The sequence below is a fragment of the Alligator mississippiensis genome, unplaced genomic scaffold (genome assembly GCF_030867095.1).
Source record: "Alligator mississippiensis isolate rAllMis1 unplaced genomic scaffold, rAllMis1 scaffold_130, whole genome shotgun sequence".
Lineage (NCBI taxonomy): Eukaryota > Metazoa > Chordata > Crocodylia > Alligatoridae > Alligator > Alligator mississippiensis.
The window spans coordinates 52501-58826 of NW_026775247.1; positions in this window are offsets into that span (position 1 = coordinate 52501).

Consider the following 6326-nt stretch of genomic DNA (forward strand, 5'->3'; position numbering starts at 1 on the left):
GCCCGCCGCTCCCGAGGAAGCGCCCCCGGCTTGCCCTGAACGCCGTAAGGGAGGGCGGCAGGTCACCGGGGCGAAACCGGAGCGGTGGCCGGTCTCCTGGAACTCTCCCCCGGCCTGGCCCGCCGGGCCGCTCCCGGCCGGAGCTCCCACGTTAACCGCTCCCAACGCAACCGAGCAGAAGTTTTCCAAGTCCCACGGCGGACACCAGGTCCTCCCGGTTCCCCGTCAGGAGAGCCCCGCCACTCCTGGGGAAGCAAGCACCGCTGCCTGCCCGACCTCCGAGCCCATCACCGGGGGGGGGGGCGGGAGCCGGAATCGCGGGCCAGAGCCTGGAACTCTCGCACGGCCAGGCCCGCCGGATCGGGGCACGCTGCCTCCACGCTCGGTTGACAAGGCAGCGCGGCACGGTTCTTTTGCCCCGGAGGTTCCTCTGACCGACTTTCTGGAACCGAACATGGGCATTTAGGGTCCTGAAAACCGAGTCCCCCAAAATCTCCGCGAACCTTTCTTGGCAATATTGTAGATGCGGCACCCGGCCCAGCCACCGGGGCCAACCGCCGAAAGTGTCCGCCCTCCTGGAGCGAAGGCCCGGGCAAGGCCCGTTTGAAAAACCTCATACGGACTTCCGGAGCGCGAGCCCGGGCGCCAGGTCGACCCAGGGCCGACCTCCCGGGCCCCAGAGAGGCACGTCTCCGCCGCGGAAGCCGCCTGATGCCCGCGCCGAAGGCCCCCGGGCCCGCCCGGCCTCCGCGCAGGGCACCGGGGAGAAGTAGGAATCGTGGCCGGGCTCCTGGAACTCCTGCCCGGCCTGCCCCGCGGAAGCATGCCGGGTTCTCCCGCCGCGCCGTGCAGGTTCTTCCGCCCCTCGCCGGGGTAGCCGGGCTCCAACCGCTGGGCCCCGCAGCCTGGAAGGGCCCCTGCGAGTCGCCCCCCGGCCTGCACGCCCGCCGTGCAGTCGACCGGGTCGAAGCCGGAATCGCGGCCGGGTTCCTGGAACTCTCGCCCGGCCTGCCCGCCCGGCCCGCCCCCCGGGCCGGGGCTCCAGTCGACTTGGAGCCAAACTCGGTTTTGACCCCCTCCTGCAGCACGGTCCGGCCCCGGAGGTTCCTCCGTCCGACCTCCTGGAACCCAAGATGGGCATCCAGGGTCCCGAAATCCGTGTCCCCGAAAATCTCCGCGAACCTTTCCTGGCAATATTGTAGATGCGGCACCCGGCCCAGCCACCGGGGGCAACCGCCGAAAGTGTCCGCCCTCCTGGAGCGAAGGCCCGGGCAAGGCCCGTTTCAAAAACCTCATACGGACTTCCGGAGCCCGAGCCCCGGCGCCAGGTCGACCCAGGGCCGACCTCCCGGGCCCCAGAGAGGCTCGTCTCCGCCGCGGAAGCCGCCCGCCGCCCGCGGCGAAGGCCCCCGGGCCCGCCCGGCCTCCGGGCAGGGCACCGGGGAGAAGTAGGAATCGTGGCCGGGCTCCTGGAACTCCTGCCCGGCCTGCCACGCGGAAGCATGCCGGGTTCTCCCGCCGCGCCGTGCAGGTTCTTCCGCCCCTCGCCGGGGTAGCCGGGCTCCAACCGCTGGGCCCCGCAGCGTGGAAGGGCCCCTGCGAGTCGCCCCCCGGCCTGCACGCCCGCCGTGCAGTCGACCGGGTCGAAGCCGGAATCGCGGCCGGGTTCCTGGAACTCTCGCCCGGCCTGCCCGCCCGGCCCGCCCCCCGGGCCGGGGCTCCAGTCGACATGGAGCCAAACTCGGTTTTGACCCCCTCCTGCAGCACGGTCCGGCCCCGGAGGTTCCTCCGTCCGACCTCCTGGAACCCAAGATGGGCATCCAGGGTCCCGAAATCCGTGTCCCCGAAAATCTCCGCGAACCTTTCCTGGCAATATTGTAGATGCGGCACCCGGCCCAGCCACCGGGGGCAACCGCCGAAAGTGTCCGCCCTCCTGGAGCGAAGGCCCGGGCAAGGCCCGTTTCAAAAACCTCATACGGACTTCCGGAGCCCGAGCCCCGGCGCCAGGTCGACCCAGGGCCGACCTCCCGGGCCCCAGAGAGGCTCGTCTCCGCCGCGGAAGCCGCCCGCCGCCCGCGGCGAAGGCCCCCGGGCCCGCCCGGCCTCCGGGCAGGGCACCGGGGAGAAGTAGGAATCGTGGCCGGGCTCCTGGAACTCCTGCCCGGCCTGCCACGCGGAAGCATGCCGGGTTCTCCCGCCGCGCCGTGCAGGTTCTTCCGCCCCTCGCCGGGGTAGCCGGGCTCCAACCGCTGGGCCCCGCAGCCTGGAAGGGCCCCTGCGAGTCGCCCCCCGGCCTGCACGCCCGCCGTGCAGTCGACCGGGTCGAAGCCGGAATCGCGGCCGGGTTCCTGGAACTCTCGCCCGGCCTGCCCGCCCGGCCCGCCCCCCGGGCCGGGGCTCCAGTCGACTTGGAGCCAAACTCGGTTTTGACCCCCTCCTGCAGCACGGTCCGGCCCCGGAGGTTCCTCCGTCCGACCTCCTGGAACCCAAGATGGGCATCTAGGGTCCCGAAATCCGTGTCCCCGAAAATCTCCGCGAACCTTTCCTGCAATATTGTAGATGCGGCACCCGGCCCAGCCACCGGGGGCAACCGCCGAAAGTGTCCGCCCTCCTGGAGCGAAGGCCCGGGCAAGGCCGTTTCAAAAACCTCATACGGACTTCCGGAGCCCGAGCCCCGGCGCCAGGTCGACCCAGGGCCGACCTCCCGGGCCCCAGAGAGGCTCGTCTCCGCCGCGGAAGCCGCCCGCCGCCCGCGCCGAAGGCCCCCGGGCCCGCCCGGCCTCCGGGCAGGGCACCGGGGAGAAGTAGGAATCGTGGCCGGGCTCCTGGAACTCCTGCCCGGCCTGCCCCGCGCATGCATGCCGGGTTCTCCGGCCGCGCCGTGCAGGTTCTTCCGCCCCTCGCCGGGGTAGCCGGGCTCCAACCGCTGGGCCCCGCAGCCTGGAAGGGGCCCTGGGAGTCGCCGCCGGCCTGCACGCCCGCCGTGCAGTCGACCGGGTCGAAGCCGGAATCGCGGCCGGGTTCCTGGAACTCTCGCCCGGCCTGCCCGCCCGGCCCGCCCCCCGGGCCGGAGCGCCAGTCGACATGGAGCCAAACTCGGGGTTGACCCTCGCCTGCAGCACGGTCCGGCCCCGGAGGTTCCTCCGTCCGAGCTCCTGGAACCCAAGATGGGCATCTAGGGTCCCGAAACCCGTGTCCTCGAAAATCTCCGCGAACCTTTCCTGGCAATATTGCAGATGCGGCACCCGGCCCAGCCACCGGGACGAACCGCCGAAAGTGTCCGGCCTCCTGGAGCGAAGGCCCGGGCAAGGCCCGTTTGAAAAACCTCATACGGACTTCCAGGGCCGGAGCCCCGGCGCCAGGTCGACCGCGGGCCTCCCTCCCGGGGCCCAGCACGGCTCGTCTCCCCCGCGGGAGCAGCCCGCCGCCCTCGCCGAAGGCCCCCGGACCTGCCCGGCCTCCGGGCAGGGCACCGGGGAGAAGCCGGAATCGCGGCCGGGCTCCTGGAACTCTCGCCCGGCCAAGCCGCTCGGCCCGCCCCTGGGCCGGAGCTCCAGTCGACATGGAGCCAAACTCGCGGTTGAACCTCTCCTGCAGCACGGTCCGGCCCGGAGGTTCCTCCGTCCGAGCTCCTGGAACCCAAGATGGGCAATCTAGGGTCCCGAAACCCGTGTCCCCGAAAATCTCCGCGGACCTTTTCTCGGCAATATTGTAGATGCGGCACCCGGCCCAGCCGCCGGGAGCAACCGCCGAAAGTGTCCGGCCTCCTGGAGCGAAGGGCCCGGGCACGGCCCGTTTGAAAATCCTCATACGGACTTCCAGGGCCGGAGCTCGGGAGCCAGGTCGACCCCGGGCCTCCCTCCCGGGCGTTAGGGCGGCTCGTCTCCCCCGCGGGAGCAGCCCGCTGCCCGCGCCGAAGGCCCCCGGACCCGCCCGGCCTCCGGGCAGGGCACCGGGGAGAAGCCGGAATCGCGGCCGGGCTCCTGGAACTCTCGCCCGGCCAAGCCGCTCGGCCCGCCCCTGGGCCGGAGCTCCAGTCGACATGGAGCCAAACTCGCGGTTGAACCCCTCCTGCAGCACGGTCCGGCCCCGGAGGTTCCTCCGTCCGAGCTCCTGGAACCCAAGATGGGCATCTAGGGTCCCGGAAACCGTGTCCCCGAAAATCTCCGCGGACCTTTCTCGGCAATATTGTAGATGCGGCACCCGCCCAGCCACCGGGACGAACCGCCGAAAGTGTCCGCCCTCCTGGAGCGAAGGCCCGGGCACGGCCCGTTTGAAAAACCTCATACGGACTTCCGGAGCCCGAGCCCCGGCGCCAGGTCGACCCAGGGCCAACCTCCCGGGCCCCAGAGAGGCTCGTCTCCCCCGCGGGAGCAGCCCGCCGCCCGCGCCGAAGGCCCCCGGACCTGCCCGGCCTCCGGGCAGGGCACCGGGGAGAAGCCGGAATCGCGGCCGGGTTCCTGGAACTCTCGCCCGGCCCGCCCCTGGGCCGGAGCTCCAGTCGACATGGAGCCAAACCCGGGGTTGACCCCCTCCTGCAGCACGGTCCGGTCCCGGAGGTACCCCTGCCCGACCTCCTGGAACCCAAGATGGGCAACTAGGGTCCCGAAAAGCGTGTCCCCGAAAATCTCCGCGGACCTTTCCTGGCAATATTGTAGATGCGGCACCCGGCCCAGCCACCGGGGGCAACCGCCGAAAGTGTCCGCCCTCCTGGAGCGAAGGCCCGGGCACGGCCCGTTTGAAAAACCTCATCGGGACTTCCAGGGCCGGAGCCCCGGCGCCAGGTCGACCCCGGGCCTCCCTCCCGGGGCCCAGCACGGCTCGTCTCCCCCGCGGGAGCATCCCGCCGCCCGCGCCGAAGGCCCCCGGACCTGCCCGGCCTCCGGGCAGGGCACCGGGGAGAAGTCGGAATCGCGGCCGGGCTCCTGGAACTCCCGCCCGGCCTGCCCCGCGGAGTCCTGCCCGGGCTCCCGCCGCCTTGGCCCGGGACGACCACCCCTCGGCGGGGTGCCTCGGCTCCGACCCCGGAGGCCCGGGTCCCTGCCGGGGCCCTTGGACCCGCCCCCCGGGCTGCCCTTCCACGGAGCCCTTGACCGGGACGAGATCGGAATTGTGGCCGAGCTCCTGGAACTCTCGCCCGGCCTGACCGCCTTCTCCGGCCCTTTTCCGTTTTCCCCGTTGACCTGGCTCCAAACTCGGGTTTGGCCCCTCAGCACGGCAGGGTTCTGCCCCGAAGATCCCTCTGACCGGCTTTCTGGAACCGAACATGGGCATTGAGGGTCCTTAAAAACGTGTTCTCGAAAATCTCCGCGAACGTTTCTTGGCTATATTGTAGATGCGGCACCCGGCCCAGCCACCGGGACGAACCGCCGAAAGTGTCCGCCCTCCTGGATCGAAGGCCCGGGCAAGGCCCGTTTCAAAACCTCATACGGACTTCCGTGGGGGGGGCGGGCACCAGGTCAACCCCACGTATGCCTATGGGGATTTTCGCTCCCCAGGTCAACCCCATGGATGCCTATCGGGATTTTCGCTCCCCAGGTCAACCCCATGGATGCCTATGGGCTTTTTCGGTCCCCAGCTCCACCCCAAGTATTCCTAGGGGCTTTTTCGCTCCCCAGCTCCACCCCATTTATTCCTATGGGGATTTTCAGTCCCCAGGTCAACCCAAGTATTCCTAGGGGCTTTTTCGCTCCCCAGCTCCCCCCCATGTATTCCTAAGGGCTTTTTCGGTCCCCAGCTCCACCCAAGTATTCCTAGGGGTTTTTTCGCTCCCCAGCTCCACCCCATGTATTCCTAGGGCTTTTTCCGCTCCCCAGCTCCCCCCCCATGTATTCCTAAGGGCTTTTCGCTCCCCAGCTCCCCCCCAAGTATTCCTAGGGTTTTTTCGCTCCCCAGCTCCACCCCATGTATTCCTAGGGGCTTTTCCGCTCCCCAGCTCCCCCCCATGGATGCCGATGGGCTCTTTCGGTCCCCAGGTCAGCCCCATGTGTTGCTATGGGCTTTTTCGGTCCCCAGGTCAACCCCATGTGTTCCTATGGGCTTTCTCGGTCCCCAGGTCAACCCCATGTATTCCTAGGGGCTTTTTCGCTCCCCAGCTCCACCCCATGTATTCCTATGGGGATTTTCGCTCCCCAGCTCCACCCCAAGTATTCCTAGGGGCTTTTCCGCTCCCCAGCTCCACCCCACGTATTCCTAGGGGCATTAGGCTCCCCAGGTCAACCCCATGGATGCCGATGGGCTTTTCCGCTCGCTCCCCAGGTCCGCCCGCCCCTGCCTCGCCATCGGGACTTGCGGGCACCGTCTCAACCCCGTGCCTTCCAGAGGGA